The following is a 19,112-nucleotide window of genomic DNA, read 5'->3' on the forward strand; positions in this document are numbered from 1 at the left end:
ATAATAATAATAATAATAATAATAATAATAATAATAATAATAATAATAATAATAATAATAGCTGTAGTAATAGTAGTACGGAAAATTAAAATCATAATTTTTTTCACATTTTTAAAGTTTCGGACCTAAAAGTAACGCGCTAGTAACGCGTTACTTTCGAAGTAAAGGAACAGTTACTTTCTGGGGGCAAGTAACGCGTTACTAACGCGTTACATTTTAAGAGAAAGTAAAGTAACTTCTAACGCGTTACATTTTTACAAGTAACTTACCCAACACTGCCTCGAAAACTATGGATTAGACACTAATATTGATCATTTTAGATCATTTTTAAATCTCTTCCCTTCCCTTCGCCAAGCTACGGGACTGAATTTGTATTTAAACATCATCGGAAGTGTCACTGTTTATCTCAGCGAGCTACCAAACTAAAGATTCCATTTTAATGTCGGTCATTTTAGATCATTTTAAAATATCTTTCCACTCCCCCTCCCCTAAACTGCTCGGTCAAAGTGATATGACAGAAACTATCTCAGGTCCGATTCTAAACTATGTTGAAAATGAGATCGAGTTCGGTCAGGTGATTCAAGAGTTATTAAATTTTATTTATTTTTGTATATTTTCCAACCCCTTTTCGTAACCTAAGTTCTACCATCAAAGTGATTTGAAAAAAAAACTACTAGAGCTTTCAATGGCTAAGTGGTTAGCGTACGCGCCTTTGGCGTGGGAGGCCCGGGTTCGATTCCCGGCGGGAGCTCATGTGGTTCGGATTCCACGTTAGTCAGTAGGTCCACGTCTCATATAACCTCGCTGCTAAATGGACGTTAAACTCAAAATCACCTCATCTCAATTCTCTCAAACATTATGTTAGCAAAATAGACCCACCACACAGATGAAATTATCAGAGGTTACCAATGCGGTTTTAGGCGTAATTGATCTCATATTGACCAAATATCTACCATCCGCCAAATACTCGAGAAGAAACAGGAATACGACACTCCGGTACATCATTATGTCCGTCGACACCTATGGTGTACCGTATTACCGATGTTCAATACTACATTTCTCTTTAGTTTTGGAAGAACACCATCACGAATGTGCACTGAGAAAAATCCATTATCCGGACAGCGGTATATTGTACAAATACAAGGATTCGTTATGTTTACTAAGGAAATCTGTACGGAGCGTACTTTATCCATATGCTACACAGGTATTGCCTTTTACCCGCTTAGATGTTACATTATGCTGCTGCAGGATATCTGACATCTAACAATCTTCTGTATATTACATACGTATACGTATGTTTCATACGTCAGCTATATATTATATACGTCCATCTGTGTGTGAGATCCTGACCGCCTATAGACACTTTCTTTAGCCATGGCTGACGTCATTGAACTACCGTCTTTTGCTTGCGAAACGAGGTTGTTTACAAACGGAAAAGAAGAGAGGAAGGAAACAAAAGCCTGGGTAAGTACAATAGTTAACTATTATTTTAGTTAAATATTCCATTAATTATATATTCTTTTAGTGTAACTTGCTTTAATATAATACTAAGTAATGTAGTTTATGACAATTCATACTATTGTAACTCGTTAATGATTGAGGAGAATGGAATGGGTGAATCTGAATTTTGCGAAAACTTTGAATATTAATGTTTTGAAACATTTTACGTTTCAAGGTAGCAAAATGAATGTTATGTGTTTATTCATTCCGTTTTATATGTGACGATTTATTACTTGGTGCAGATTTACTACAGGACTGCTTAACATAATTGCTAATAAACCGTTTTCAGCGCGAAAATTTCCTTGTGTAGTGAAGATTTAGGATTTAGATTTTTGGGTTTTCGACATCAATGGCCTTGTTATTCCGTCACATATGAGGAATGACTTTCCTCGGTGAGTACACTATCCGGGGAAAGGAAGGGAAGAAAGGATTGGGGAAGGAAGAAAACGGCCTGGGACCTATATGTTAGGTACCACTCCGGCATTTGCCTGCTGTGAATGAGGAAAACCCAAGGAAACCTCATTCAGGATGGCTGGACTTAAAATCTTTTGATACTTTTTCGACCGAGTTCTCCCCCGGGATCGAACCCGGGACCGTTCGCACCGAAGGCGAGAGCGCTAGCGACTACCCTACGCGGGGCCACTTGTGTAGTCTAGAAAACTCATTTTTACTAGGATATTTGCAAGATTTTTTTTCTTTTAGTTTAACGCCCCATGATTGTACATCAATGTAAGAGAGAAGGTGAGGGGGAGATGAGATACATGATAATGGTGGAATCAAGAAAATGTAAGGAAACTGGAAAGTCTTAAGAATAACCACACCTACAGTGTTCACCAAAAGCCTATTTGTCGGGAGCAGGAATCGAACCAGGGACCTAACGCGTCAGAGGTAAGCGCTCTACTACAAAGCTTTCTTTTGTTTAAAGAACTTGTTTACATTGAAATATATATATTTTACGAAGATATTGACATATTTTACAGCCTCACTGAAATTTTAAAAAAAAAAGTAGTCAGGGAGAGTTTACTTGTCAGATTTTTATTTTTTAATTTAATTTATTTTTATTTTTATTTATTTTTTGCTTTGTTATGTTCCCTAGTTAATTAATGTTTTGGTTACTGAAAATTAAAACCTTTTTAGTATTATTGTTATGTCATCACTTTGGAACCAAAAAAGTTAGATTCTTTTTCTTGTGTTTTCATATAGGAAGTTGGTAAGTTTGTGCCTTAGCATTGGTTTGGTTTCTAGAACGTAATTGAAGGTCATGTTGAGTTGAGTCTTGGCGGATTTGAGTTCGTTAAGTGTCAGGCACTGCTTGTGCTCCTGTCTTCTGTCTGTGATGTTTCCTGGCTTTGGGCTGTGAGGTACTTATGTTGAGGAGTACCAACGCAGGCCGCGTGATATACAGGTAGCTACAACACAGCTTCAACAGCTACGAGTGCCAGGGGTTTGAATTTCAGCTTTCGTTACGGCGTGACTAATGCAGTATAGTACTAGGTTCAAATTCTATGGGTGGTAAAAATGGTATATTACTTTCGTGGTGTGGTAAGAAATACAACGTAATTGTTATTAGTTTATTAGTGTTTCTTCATAGTATAGTTTCACTATTTCTAGAAGGAATTAAGTATTAACGAAGTAATGAATAAGCAAAAGCACACTTTGATTGACGTTAACTATTTCTCATACTCCATTGAGAATGTTTTGATCCTCAGTTGCGCAAACATCCAGTGTGCGTTTTTTTGTTTGCTTACACTGCCTTACAGATGAGCTCCCTCGTGGCTAAGTGGTTAGTGAACACGCCTTTGGCGTGGGATACCCGGGTTCGATTCCCGGCCGGAGGCCGCGGTGGCTTAGTGGTAGAAGGTTCACCTCTGGTGCTTGGGGTCCCGGGTTCGATCCCAGCCCCGCCAAGTGAACCTTGTGGTGGACAAACACCGTGCGCGTGGGTTTTCTCGGGGTTCTCCCGTTTCCTCCCACTTTCTTCATTCCACCATTTAATTCATTACTCATCACCGTCTCCATTAGCCTAACCGGCATAACCGTGGGACATAAAACTCAAAGATTTCATTTCATTTTTTCGATTCCCGGCCGGATCTTATGTGGTTCGGATTCCACGTTAATCTGTAGGTCCACGCCTCATACAGCCTTGCTGCTGAAAGGAACGTTAAAATCAACTCAGCACTGTTTTACAGATGCAATTGTTCGATTCCGAGTTCGAGTGAAGCTTTTTACGGGCAGGGGGCGACTTTTATATATACAATCCAAGGATTTTAGTTATCAGTCAGTGATGCAATATATAGACCTATATATATTACAAAATTGAAAGTGACTATGTTTGTGACTCTTAATCTCTTAAGAGCTGCGGTGGCTCAGTGGTAGAGCGTTCACCTCCGATACTTCGGGTTCCGGGTTCGATCCCAGCCCCCGTCAAATGAACTTTGTGATGGACAAACACCGTGTGCGTGGGTTTCCTCGGGGTTCTCCCGTTTCCTGCCACTTTCTTCATTCCACCATTCCACCATTCAAAGGTTTCATTTCATTTTTTCTTAATCTCTTTGGAATCTTGTACTTAGGTTCACAGCGGAAGCGACGAAATAACTCGACTCATCCATTGTAGCTCTCTTCGCAACCAGTTTCCAAAATGTTAGCAATAAGTTTGCGAAACGAGAGGTGACGACTCCAATTTTGGGTGAAAAGTAGCTATAAAAATAATCGAGAAATTCATTGTCTATAAGCATTGTTTTAAAGTTGTAGATGTAAATTAAACAATATGTTCTACTCACTGGCGCAAATCCGGGGGGGGGATGACGGATACATGTCCCCTCCAATCGTGGAACTGAGGGGGACTTCTCCCCAATAATCCGATTTGAAATGTGTTTTTGGGAGAAATTTGATTATTTTTGTCCGATTGCTACAAAGGAACGTGAGATAAAATAGATGTCCCCCAGAATAAGCCTCAACTCTGCAGCCTCCCAACGCTGAAGACAACTCTGATCCTCCACAACATTGTTTTTCAACTTCATAAGTATTTCGGACATCGCCAAAAAAAATATGGTAACGGTCTTACCCCCCCCCCCCAATGTTGAAGACAGATTTGCGCCGCTGGTTCTACTCACATCTTTGTAAACAGGGCGCAACCAATCCTTTAATTCAGGGATTATTTCAGGTTGTTTCGGGTACTTTTGTTCATATTGTGGTCAAAATAGTTGCGAAATAATTAACACTACAGTACTTACGTTAAGCAATTTTTTTGTAAAAGAAAAAGTGCAGAATAATTAAAAGACCCCAAAGGGCAAATATAACAAACATCTTCTTCGCCTTTATTCACGCATCTATAGCTAATCTTGTTGCTATCGGTAATGATGTATTTCGTGTGTCTCTCAACGGAAACTCTGCGAACTAAAGGACATCAAGTTTGTAGTTGTTCTTCGTTAGAGGGCAAGGGTAACATAACAATGCAGGATTGTGGGGCAGTGAGTACGCTGTATTTCCAAACTCTTCATCAGTTGCGCTGACTAAAACAAACAAACAGAAAAAAAGAACGTAAAAAACTGTTTTGAACTAATAATGCTCCTCTACAGATGAACATTTTGTTTGCAGCAAAAAGTCGCTAAATGTGTAAGTAGGTAAATCGTCATTTAAAAATCACCCAAAAAAGTCTCCAATCGGAAAAAATATTTTTTGTCGCTATCGTAGGGCGACCATACGTCCCGTTTTGACCGGGACAGTCCCGTTTTAGGGGCGTGTTCCGGCCGTCCCGTCAGTAGATGGAAAAAACTAGTATTCGTCCCGTTTTATGTAAATGAAGGAAGTAAATAACAAACCCAGTACCTTTACTCCTTTTAAAAGTATTAATAATTAATAATAACAAAGAGGCAAAAATTGAACTGAAATTCCCTATATTAAACATACTCTATAGTTCGCAGTACTGCTCGAAAGGCAGCAGAGGTTTTAGCAGTTGGTTGTGTGTTGAACAAATTTCAACGTGTCTTTCCATTTTCAAAAGTACACGCTCTGTAACAAAGAGAGAGAGGAGGAAATCTGATATCAAGGCACTGATAAGAACAAAGGTAGATCTAAAAGTCTAGGGTTGCAAGAACCTGTCCCGTTTTTAACTGAAAATTTTATGGTCAACCTACGCTATCGTTGAGGTAGAATTCCCCTTATTTAGCGACTTTATCCAAAATTGGCAACACTGACCCCCACCGAACAGCACCCCGTTATCTTTAGCCTAGCCAGTATAATAGTGGGACGTAAAACTTAAAGATTTCATTTCGAACAACACTCCCAGAAACCTATTGTTATACCATTCCCAAAACACCCTTTTGTACAGTTCTCCCTATTCGAAAAAAATTGTAAATAGCAGTGTTCATAGATAAATATGGAACTCAATTTCCCTGAATTTTCCAGGTTTTCCAGGTATTAATTTTGCAATTTCCAGGTCTAGTGGAAGAAACTAATAGTACGAGAACACATAAATTTTATGAATACTATATTTATATATTTGAGAATGGCCACCCTCCTACCCAATGAACGATTGCAATTAAATATTGAGTCACAAGAAAATAAATAATTAAAATAAATAAAATTTAAGTTGAAAAATATTAAGTTGAGAAGCCTACTAAGGGAATTATATAATACTTTTGTTCCATACTTGAATACATTCAAAATATACAAAAATATTGGCTTGGGGAAGAAAAAAGGGCCCGCGAGATTTTAACTGATTCTTATAGTACTCGACGACAGAAATAAATTACTGAAAGAATTTTCAAAATCGGCGCAGGTAAACATGGAGAAAATCGTATTTTCATGTACCGGTTCAAAATGGGGAAGAAAAAAGGACCACGAGATTTTAACTGATTCTTGTAGCATTCGACAACAGAAATCGATTACTGAAAGAATTTTCAAAATCGGCGCAGGCAAACATGGAGAAAATCGTATTTTCATGTACCGGTTCAAAATGGGGAAGAATAAAGGGCCACGAGATTTTAACTGATTCTTGTAGTACTCGTCAAGAGAAATAAATTACTGAAAGAATTTTCAAAATCGGCGCAGGTAAACATGCAGAAAATCGTATTTTCATGTACCGGTTCAAAATGGGGAAGAAAAAAGGGCCCGCGAGATTTTAACTGATTCTTATAGTACTCGACGACAGAAATAAATTACTGAAAGAATTTTCAAAATCGGCGCAGGTAAACATGCAGAAAATCATATTTTCATGTACCGGTTCAAAATGGGGAAGAAAAGACGACCGCGAGATTTTAACTGATTCTTGTAGTACTCGTTGAGGGAAATCGACTAGTGAAGGAATTGTCAAAATCGGCGCAGGCAAGCATGAAGAAAATCACATTTTCATGTATCAGTTCAAAATGGGGAAGAAAAAAGGGCCCGCGAGATTTTAACTGATTCTTGTAGTACTCGTTGAGGGAAATCGACTAGTGAAGGAATTTTCAAAATCGGCGCAGGCAAGCATGAAAAAAAAAATCGCATTTTCATGTACCGGTTCAAAATGGGAAAGAAAAAAGGGCCCGCGAGATTTTAACTGATTCTTGTAGTACTCGTTGAGAGAAATCGATTAGTGAAGGAATTTTCAAAATCGGCGCGGCAAACATAGAGAAAATCTTATTTTCATGTTCCGGTTCAAAATGGGGAAGAAAAAAGGAGCGCAAGATTTTAACTGATTCTTGTAATACCCGACGAGAGAAATCGACTAGTGAAGGAATTGTCAAAATTAGCGCAGGCAAGCATGAAGAAAATCGCATTTTCATGTATCAGTTCAAAATGGGGAAGAAAAAAGGTCCCACGAGATTTTAACTGATTCTTGTAGTACTCGACGAGAGAAATCGACTAGTGAAGAATTGTCAAAATCGGCGCAGGCAAGCATGAAGAAAATCGCATTTTCATGTATCAGTTCAAAATGGGGAAGAAAAAAAGGGCCCGCGAGATTTTAACTGATTCTTGTAGTACTCGACGAGAGAAATCGATTAGTGAAGGAATTTTCAAAATCGGCGCAGGCAAACATGGAGAAAATGGCATTTTCATGTACCGGTTCAAAATGGGGAAGGAAAAAGGTTCCACGAGTTTGAACCGCTACGATGTATGTTCACGAATGTGCCCGTCTTCTCAAATTTAGTTAATTACTGTGACACTGAAACATGTGACACAGAGTCATATTGTGGATGACTCTGCAATCGGCAACCACTGCACATATACTCCTCCCGCGCCACAGTTTGATTATTTCGTTCCATTCCTCACGTGCTAACGGCATGGTTCAACATCTGCAAGAAAGAGGTAAATGTAACGTTCAATTGGCAATAGCTTTTCACCAAATTAAGCTGCATGAAATCTGATTGCATATTTGACATACTGAGAAAATTCTAGCCCGTGGCCATATGTATCACATATCCCATCAGTTCATAAAAATTTTGAACACAAAATTACGGTCGTCCGTGTAACGTACTCCCAAAAGGCCTAATGTGTATCACCCACCTCATATTCAATGAAACCACATCCGTGTAGAATTTAGAAAGGAACTTCTTATGATGTATACAGGATGTCTCAAACGTTCCCTGATATAGGGTAACTCTGTTATTATCAGAGTTACAACAAAATGTAAGAGGAAAAACATCTCGAAATATGACGTTTTCAATCTAAAGTGAACACTTTTTAAAAAAAATCGGACGAGATGTTTGTGCTGTATACTCTTTATGCACCCAATTTTAAATGAAAATGCAACGTTGTCATTTACCTGGACCCACAACATAAGTGAATGAAGTTACTGTTTGAAACGGGGACTGGCCATCGACATGTTAGCGTAAAAGACAGTAACTTCACTCACTTATGTTGTGGGTCCAGGTAAATGGCAATGTTGCATTTTCATTTCACATTGGGCGCATAGAGAGTGTACAGCGCAAACGGGTCATCCGATTTTAAAAATTCCTTCACTTTAGAATGAAAACATTATATTTGGAGACGCTTTCCAAAGTAGTATAATTTAGTTTGTTTAAATTTACAATTTAATACAAGTAGATTCGGATTTACATGCGTAGGATTTAGTATGCATCTAACTAATGAATTCTTTATTTTCATGCTTAACTTAGTGACTTGGCTTTGGACTGCAACTGATTATTGTAACCCATTATTGCTTGAGAAGAAACAAGATATCCGAATCTTCATTTGGAGAAATCAAACGTCTATTGGAAAGCTGGGGATTACAATCATTAATTTCTACATTTCAAGGTGCGTAAATTATATATTCTGTGTTTATTGTTAAATTACTATTACTATTATTGGGTTTAGAATCAATCAAGCACTTCATGATATTTTATGGGGATCAAGATGGGTGCCGGATAGATAAGTATTTGAGCGTCAGGCTCTTATTTCTTTTCAATTTAATATTTAATCAATGATTATTTTTCTCCCTCATTATTCCACCAAATCGTATTCCAAGATCATATATCCATTTTTGATCGATATATCCATATTTTTGATCTCTTTCATATTTCTATATTTTCGATTTTTGATATTGTTTATATTTCGATATTGCTGTATTTTTCGATATTTCGAACAAGTTTCGATAGTTTGTCGATATCGATTATCTATATCTAAATTCGGATATCCCAAAGCCCTATCGAACCCCCTCCGAAATGAAGTTTTTGGCTATGGACCTGATTAGGGATGCGCACGAGACAAGACGAGACAGAATTTTTGTTACGAAATTCGAGACGAGATAGAGCTCTTCCAATAGAAACGGATCCAGTTTTCGAGACGAGACATAACTTGCGCGGCACCTTTTCGAGAGGAGACAATCTCAAATCTTTTCTCTTGCGCATCCCTACACTTGATCATGAGGTATCAAAAAAAAAAGTTAATGAGAAATACCGGTAACATGTAAATACAATATAGGTAGCTAAAACATTTTTGTTTTCATTCTTCAGTAATGCATTGCTATTAATCTCAGGGGGCGCGGTGGCTCAGTGGTAGAGCGTTCACCTCCGGTGCTTGGGGTCCCTGGTTCGATCCCAACTCGCGCCGTGTGGACTTTGTAGTAGACAAACACCGTGCTCGTGGGTTTTCTCGGGGTTCTCCCATTTCCTGCCACTTTCTTCATTCCACCATTTCACTCATTTCTCATTATCACCGTCTCCCTTAGCCTAACCGGCATAACCGTGGGACGTTAAACTTGAGGATTTCATTTTTTATTAATCTCTGTATTTTATAGTGTATTCTCAAGCTTAAGGTGATGTATAATTAAATTTTGAATTCAGTTAACTTATTTTGTTTCTCAGATTGTTTTTAAAATGTATGTACAAACGTTTATTTTCATTCTTGAGAGTTTAAAGTGACGTATAGTTATTAAACATAGTATTTAATATTGTACTCTTAACGTGGAAGTGATATACAGTTAACTTTTGAATTCAGTTAACATTTTTCTCTCTGAAATTGCTTTAAAAGGTATGTAAAAACGTTTTTATTTTATTTCTTGAGTGCTAAAAGTGATGCAAAGTTATTAAGCTTACTACTTTATATTGTATTCTTAACCCTAAACTGATACACAGTGCGTTTTTGAATAAATTATGTCAAGGGTTTTGAGTGACGAACACTGGTAGAAAATACTGACTACTACTGGAACATTTTGATTTTAAGGTGACGACTACTGGTGTAAGGATTTTAAAATATTGTTTTTCCTCCAACGGCTACTCCTTTTTTTAATTCTAACTACATGGTCATTATAGGAAGGATCAGTGAGTCTTTCCGACTATGGTACAGCTCCGACAGATTCACGATGCTCAGAGAAGAGACAAAAGAGTGTTTTCAACCTTAAAGTGAGAACCACTGGTGTTTTTACCCTGCTATGCAAAAGTAAGTGAGTACTCCAATGGGGTTCCAATGCGGTACTTAATTTCTGCGTTTTAGATATATGGAAATACATGTCTCTAAAATGTAAACAACTGATTTTTTTTTTTTTTACTGAAAACTGCAACTCGGTAAGCCTTACGGATACCGAGGTATGGGAAAATAAACTATAGGTTTGTGGGGCTTGCATACTTGACGCTACAATTCGGAAATTGAATTAAAATATGACTAACGGCTATCAAGATGTTGTCAAATAAAGGGAGGACCAACACAGTTAAGGGGTTTTCGTGTTAGATGCTAAAATTTCCGAAATCGGTCATGGAAAGTTAATAAACACCAGTAGCAATTTCATCTTAAAGTAATTAGATATCTTCATGGAGTGTTAGAACATCATGGAGTCTACCAAAATTAAATTTTAAAAGCTTTTGAAAATATAATCTGACATTTGTAAACAGTATTTGAAATATGTGTTTACCCAAAACTTCCAGCTAGTACAACTAACATCTGGAGAAACACTGTGAAATAAAAGCGTACGAGATCTTGAAATTTCGGAAACAATTATTGGTGGCAACAAAATTAAATAAGATGATACTTCTATGGGTTAAATGAGTACCTCAGTACAATTTCGATCGAAAGATTAGTTCAGTCCTAGGTTTTCTTCAGGCAATTCCAAGGGTTCATCGAGCTGTGCAAAAGAATGAAAATTCGCTGTCAATATCTAAGATAGTAACCAAGATATAAGGAATTATATATTTTATGACGTAAAAATAGAGATCTTTACGGATTTGTACTTTTGGGTTTTTCCTATAAGAAAAAAAATCAGAAAACTACTGTATATATTTTAATAGACAATTCAGTGGGCGGGGACACAGTAGCTTAGTGGTAGGGTATTTAACTAATCTTTTTTGCAGAAACTATTGGAGTATTCACTTAACCCGTAGAGATACGATCATACTTAACTCCCTATTTAATTTTAAAATTAAATAAAAGGAAATATTTCAGTGTAGCGACCCACGATTACGCATTTTATTCTCAGGGAGATTATGATTAAAGCAAGTGAATGTTGTTGACAGAATTGATGGAATGCAAAGGTGGGAGGAAAGAGAGTACCTTGAGAAAACCCACGAATACGATGTGCACTACAAACTGACTTGACCGTGGATCGAACCAAGAACCCAATACACCAGAAGTAAGCACTCTACCACTAAGCCCCCGTGCCCCCGCCCATTTAATTGTCTATTAAGGTATATACGGTTGTTTTCTGAAATTTCTTCTTCTTACAGCAAACACTCAAAAGTACAAATCCATGTGGGTCTCTATTTTTACGACGTCATAAAATGCATAATTCCTTATATCTCGCTTGCTATATTAGATATTGACAAAAAATGTTCACTTTATTTCAGAGCCCGATGAACGCTTGGAATTGTCCAAAGAAAATTTAGAGCTGAATTAATCTTTCGATCGAAATTGTAATGACGAGTCTGAGGTACTCACTTAACCCATATAAGTACCATCTTATTTAAATTTTGTTAGGATCAATAATTGTTTTCTGAAATTTCAAGATCTAATACGCTTTAATTGTCTCTGTAGCTGCTAGATGTACTAGCTGGAAGTTTTAGGTAAATACATATTTCTAATACTCTTTACAAATGTCAAAATATATTTTACAAAGCTTTTAAAATTTAATCTTGGTAGACCCCATGATGTTCTTAAACTCCATGGAAATACCTAATTATTTTAAGATGAAATTGCTACTGATGCTTATTAACTTTCCATGACCGGTTTCGGAAATTTTACCACCTAACACGAAAATCCCATAACTATATGGATCCTCCCTTTATTTGACAATATCTTGATAGTCATATTTTAATTAAATTTCTAAATTGTACTGTCTAATATGCAAGCTCCACGTACCTATGGTGTCGCTTTTTATTTCACCATATTTCGGTAACTGTTAGGCGTACCGACTTGCGGTTTCAGTAAACACACACCTCTAACGTTCTTTAAAACGTTATTAAGACATATTTTAGAATATTTAGAAATGAGAGTTCTGCGAATATCATGGTACCCGAAAACCCCCATGAGGGCGTGTGTAGTGTATTTAATTGAAACTACTTTTGAGGTGTTGTAAGCCCTCGTAATTACGTTTCCGAAACTGCACCATCTAGTACGCAAACCCCACACTTCTATGGTGTCGCTCTTTATTTTCCCATATCTCAATATCCCTAAGGCTTACCGAGTTGAGGTTTTAGGTAAACAAATGTCAGTTCCTTACATTTTAGAGACATACATTTGCACATATCTAAAAAATACAGACATTAGGTACCCCATGGTATCCCAAAGACCATTGGGGTACCCACTTACTTTTGAATAGTAATACATTTTGAGTTGTTCAGCATCAATAAACACTTTAGTTTTTCTACGTGCAACCCAAAAGTCCATACCTGACCGAATAGATTTTGTCCATTTAATCTCAAAAATGTTAAGATACTTTGTATTGTTAAGTACAACCAAGTTAAGCACACTGAATTTAATATTTTAAATATTTTCTGATTTTTGTTTCAGGTATTTCGTGCATCAAAACAAAACCAGGATTCTGCTTGAAAGACAGTGAAAAGAAGCAGTGTAGGTTGTGGCTAAAAGTACGTCCTTTCTGAAGACAGACCCAATTGTATTTACATTCTTTTGTACGAATATATAACCCTAATAAAGATACTGTACTACAAATTATTTCTTTCTCCCATAAATTAGAATAAAATATTATCTCTGTTTAAAGAAAATGTTTGTTAGTGTTAAGTCATTTTAATTCTTTTTCTCTGTAATAAGAACATTATCCTTCGCAATATTTTTTATCTTTATGCTATTACGATTGGATGAAGTAAAATTCTATACGAAGCACTATTATTTCAGACATGCATTAATAACTAATGTATTGTTCTGTATGTAAGGCAATGTGTATACTGAACATGTCTAGCGAAGGTGGTGTTTTATTGGGAATCCGAAGAAAGAAAGAAAAAAAAGCTGGACTTACCAACGTATACGTCTTCGAATTCTGGACTAATCCAAATTATCCAGAGAAAACATTATATATTTCTTTGTTGCTATTTCAGATGTATCCTTTATCCAAGTCATATGAAACGGAGACTTCATACATCGCTATACTTTGTATGAACTATGTTCCGTATTTACTTGATCACTTTGTAACTTTATCTAGTGTTGACAAGGCCGCAGGTGTTAATCGAATAGTTTAGTGTATCACTCATGTCACCTTGTGACTAAGGTAGGTCCTGTCGGTATATATATGGTACTGGGTTCAATTAGCGATAAAATACATTTTTAGCATTAAACAAATGCAAAAATCTACACGAAATGAGATACCGTGATCTCTGACTTACGGATAACACCAAGCAACTAATGGTACTGAGTGTGATTGAGTTTACTAATTACTATTTGGCTAAAATCAGTGTTCCTTTATGTATAGTTCTTTTCGTGCTTTGAATTGCAAAGTTTGAAATAACCGTTTTAAATTATTGTGTATATATATCTTCCGAGTAATTCTGAGAATCATTGCTCTTTCTTTAAGCAATGTATGAGACTGTTAAACTGCTCGTTGCTTAAAATGTTGCACTAAGAAGGATGCATCCAGGAAAGTCCAAATTTGCAGAATGTCTAGAGCAGGGAAGGATAAATATGTTTAGTCGATGGCTGCACAACGCCTCCGCTGTCACCACGTTGTCACACAGCGAATACAGCGGACGTTTAAGAATATTCTGCACTTACTATTAGGTATCTGCCTGGGAACTTTGGTGCAGCTACCCAGTTTCCTTCTTGGTGTTGCATTTTTAATGGCGAGTACTGAGTAGGAATCATCTTGTGAGCGAACACGTTTTCGGCTGTCAGCATACTTTTAATTATTGTGACATTAAAAAAAACATACCTGTTAATTAAAATGTACACAGAAGTTATTTCTGGAAAATTCTATTCAGGCCTCTTGTGGTAACAACTGCACTTTAGAAGAAGATACTATTAAGGAAAAGAATGAGGTAAAATAATCTTTATAACGTACAAGGAATGGATGATAACAGCTTAATAAATGATTGTACGTAAATCTTGTTTGAGTTTGAATATAGGATTGTATATGACTGTGCATTTTGCATTATTATTGAAGTGCTGCAACTAACTGCAAACCATATGATAAATTCTTACCAGCGGCGTAGCGTAAGGGAACGCCGGTATGCCCGGCATCCCCTATTAATAAGAAAAAGTACGTATTTCATTATATATAAATTGTCTGCTTGTAATTTTCACAATTATTCCCATTGCAATCTTCTGGCGCGCTCTCTCGACTTACTTTGACAGGAGGAACCTACGCATGCGCGTCGCTCAGATGCACATTTTCTGTCTTTCCTCCTGTCGTATGCTATTTTCCTCGGGCTTCTAGGCCTACTGAAAACATCGGAGTTCGTCTGCTTTCTGTTGAATGCGCATGCGCAATACTTCCCTTCTCACTCCTCCTCATCCCTTGCAACCCATCATTCGCTTTAGATATACGCTGGCATATTCAAGTATTTCCAACTGTATATATTTTGCGCTAAGCTATAGTTTCTGAACAGAACGTACGAGCCCTAATATAAAGGAAATAGAACAAAACGGAAATGGTTAGTTCAACGGATTTTTGAAGCATGCCGGTTATGTAAATAGTAGTATTAAAATAGTTATGCCTTAATCGTAACTAAATGCATCGTAATTGTAATCTTCATCGTAAAGGAGCTCACAGACACAGGCATAAATTTAAAGCATTCTGTAGAATTACGGTTACCGATCTGGTAGGACAAGAGAGCCACCACTCCCCGTCACTCCCAAAGATTGTGCCAGGGCCCTTCAGTCACTGCCACAAATCTCGGGGACAAGGGGAACATGTTCCCTACAATCTTGTTCCCCCCCCAATAATCCGATTTCAGATTGTGATGATGATGATTTCTATCCGACTGCCACAAAGGAAACTGATGTCCTTTGACTTGTTTCATTTTTAAAAAAGAATCGTATTCTTTAATATTTCATTGTCATTAATTATTAGTAGTCTATTTTCAACTATTTGTTTAATTCCTGTAACAATTCCTATAATGCTATTGTGGTAATCATAATTTTGCTCATATAAGAGTATTGTTGCGCCAAATATAGGCCTGATTGACTTTCTTTCATAGTTTTGGGGAAGTCATTATTTGTATTGTTATAAAACAAATGTCCTAAAATTTTAATGTGGATCATTGTGGATGCGTAAGTAGAAACATGTCAATTATTATTATGCATATATTCAAATTTCAGAATGTGCTCACGACACTGAGTTGTAATAATGATATGTACCACTATTTCATCTACATCACTTGGTATATAAGCAGTGGAAAGAGGATTTTGATTTTGATTCATCCGACCCCCTCCCCAGATTTAAAAAGCTTACGATTCCAGTGTTCAGATTACTGGTCTAGCGCCTTGACCATTTAACCACGATTACTACGCAGTAATTGATTTGTCTTTAGTTTGTTTACGAGTATAATACACGCGCCGTATTTGATTCAAAATAAAGGAGTTTTGTATTTTGTTTTTTAAAAAATCAGTAATGTTGATAATTTAGTGAGTACAGTGATATAGTGCCGTCCGATCCTGTGTTTTGCCAATCAATCTGGTTATTAACAAGCTACTGTTTTGAGCGAATAGTAAACGCTCTTTATTTAGACGAGCCGGGAGAGTTAACGCTTTAGATGAGTGGTTAGAGTTGTAGCTTTTCTAATCAGGTGGCCCGGGCTCTATTCCCGTTTTCGCCGTTTAACCTTTTCAAAGTATTTCATTTACAAGGCTGAGCTCCAGTTGGATGCTGCAAAATGAAAGATAATCTCCAGTGGAGAAATTCAGTGATGATGTAATCATGAAAATAAAGGAAAGAAAATGAATGGAGAAAACGAGTTTCAGAGTTAATTCTGTGTATGGTTCTATATTTCATATTATACGTTAATTTCGTGTATTTTAAAGTTGTTTATTGACACTATATTATCCCCGTTTCTCTTTGTGTCTCAATGTGTAAAATTTCACAAATATTATACAAATCATGGACCCTCAGTTATATTTGTAACCTAACGGAAATACGTTAATAAGGAATAAGTTCTCCAACTTGTTTGGGAGTTATCGATTTTTTTTTTTAATATTTACAAATAAATTGCCAATAGTTAGTATTTTCAAAAATTATTTGACGAATAATGAAATCAACAATTTCTTCTTTCGAAGTAGGATTGCGTGTGAATCAGCATCCCCGGAACCTAGGAGTTCACGCCCTGTTAGACCCCCCAAATTTTCATTGGGAGTTGAATTCTTCCCCCAAAACGATCCATCCATACTTTTTATTTGATTTGCAGGTAGGACTAGCGAGAAACTCGGGATAGTTAAAGCTTTGGGATAGTTAAAAGAAAATAACCTACCATATAATATACCCCATAATCTATCCGTATATTATTTGATACGCGGATATGTATAGTTATATGACCTAAGTAAACTTGTTTGTATAATCCTCATTTGATTAATTATAAGATTAACTAAGTCCCCCGGCTGTTATCTTCTCTTCGGCGTCTCTGGTATCCGTATATTTTTTCAAGTGGTCGTGTATAATTTTATGTGTGTATCATACAAACAAGAAGTACTGTGAGTTCAAGTATCCAAAGACTCTCTTTTGTCATTTCGGCAGTCAGCGTTTCGCTCCACTTCTGCACTAAAATACTCTTTACGATTTGTGCTTTTAATAGGTGGGGGCAACTTCACACAGCTCTGCTAGCTATTACCAGGCGTAATTAATCTTGGAGCAGGCGTTAGTTGGGTTGCCTATCTCGCGGAGTTTGTAAGTCAGAAATTTGTGTGGCCTACTGTACACCTCTACACTTCACTAGGAAAGCGATGCCCTCGGGTGTTGACATACATTGAAGTGACAGTATGTGTCAGTATTTTTTCCCCAACACTCGTGTAAATTTTGAAATTATCAACATACACAATAAAAATGTTGAAAAAAATTTATTTAAATTTAATTTTGATTAACAGTCATTTTCATTTGTCAAATCATTCTTATTTTGCTGCTTTCACCTATTTTTATGTTAACTGGAATAAGAAATGAAAGTCGAAATACAATTATATTAATTATCAAATATTTATTTACAGCTCTCCCATTTTTAGTTTTTAATATTTTTGAACTTTTGTTGCTATTATTATTCTCTCTATTGTTTTATATATTTAAACAATGTATGCACGTTTCCATTGATTTATAAGTACTTCTAAAATTAGGCTAACATACATTGGATCATTGATAAAAACAAAAATATTATGGAGGTTGATCCAAGAGTCAAACTAAAATCGAAGAATCGATCTGATAAGTCCACGATTACTGATAAGGCAAGACAAAGTGGATCTCCCGTTGATAGACTTGAGGCACCTAGTGCTTTTGACAGTTCAAGCCAGTTTCATAATTTCTTCGGTGCACTTCACAAATCTGTATCGGACTCCTTCAATCCAAGCTTCAAACTAAAATCTACAAATGAATCTGATAAGGCTACGATCACTGACAAATCCAGACAACGTGAATCGCCTATTGATAGACGTGAGGCACCTAGTGCTTTTGACGGCTCGAGCGAGTTTAATAGTATGTTTGGTGCACTTCAGTCATCTGTTCCAGAATCGATCAGTCCAAGCGCCAAACTTAAATGTTTGAACCAATATGATGATTCTACACTTACAAATAAGTTGAAACAAAGTACATCTTCAGAGACTGTGTTCATGGCACCTAGTACTTCTGACCATTCGAGAGAATTCAACAACGCATTCGCTGAGTATGAAAGTAAGACTAACCCATCTATTGCAATCACGAAAGTATTACCAGGAGGGTGCCACTACTGTTACTTGAAAGCCATAAAGGAAGCAAGCAAGGGACTACTTGAATTAGTTAAGTTTCCTGAAGAACCGGATAATGACTTTTTTCTGCACCTGGTTAGAGACGGGTTTCTTCCAGAAGATGACTTAAAAGTTAATTGCTCACACAGAATGTATTTGTTCAGTCCCCTTACGTCAGAAATACCAATTGCAAATCAGCACATACTACTCAAGGCGATGAAGATAAAAAAAGATTCCCGATGTATGATTGGCGAAGAAAGACAAAAGTCTCAAACTAAAAATAAGAAACTACAAACATCGGTGGTTTCCACAAAAAACATGAAAATTCAAAAAGGCCGCAGCTACATAACCGAGCAACCTCCCCTCCTCAATACCAGGGACAAAGCAGTCCAAATGCGTGCAAAAACTCATAACAAAAAAACGCAAAAAGGCCACCGTAGAATGGTTGACCAAGCCATACAGGTAGACCCTTTACTAATTTGTGTAGAATGAAATGATTATCTTGAAAATTTATCGTACGTCGAAGGAGAAGATGAAAGAGACTACGAGGAAGAAGCATTTGGCTTCATAGATACAGACGTCCGGGAGAAGCTGGAAGAAAGAGAGAAACAACTGAAAGACTTCGTCCGGAAGAAAGTCAACAAGCAAGCTAGGAAACATGATAGAAAGATGCAGTTTTCTCAAAAACAAATGTGTGACGACTTGGAGAAAGAGATTATACAAGTAATTGAAAGCAGTTTCAAGCAAACAAAAGCATCCGTTATTCATTATCAACCCGAAAAGTTAAGTCCAGAAGTGTTAAGACAAAGAATAAAAGAAAATATTCAAGAGATTGA

At 36.7% G+C, this 19,112-nt stretch overlaps 1 long non-coding RNA gene across 1 annotated transcript; it reads left to right on the plus strand.

Annotated features, from left to right (window-relative positions):
* The first annotated feature begins 1,387 nt into the window (after positions 1 to 1,387).
* On the plus strand, positions 1,388 to 9,128 carry LOC145665708 (uncharacterized). The gene is made up of 3 exons (XR_014127611.1): positions 1,388 to 1,464; positions 2,203 to 2,388; positions 8,598 to 9,128. It is a non-coding gene; the product is annotated as an uncharacterized LOC145665708 (long non-coding RNA).
* The last annotated feature ends 9,984 nt before the right edge of the window (positions 9,129 to 19,112 follow it).

The sequence above is a fragment of the Thermobia domestica genome, chromosome 12 (assembly GCF_964235325.1).
Source record: "Thermobia domestica chromosome 12, izTheDome1.hap1.1, whole genome shotgun sequence".
Classification (NCBI taxonomy): Eukaryota; Metazoa; Arthropoda; class Insecta; order Zygentoma; family Lepismatidae; genus Thermobia; species Thermobia domestica.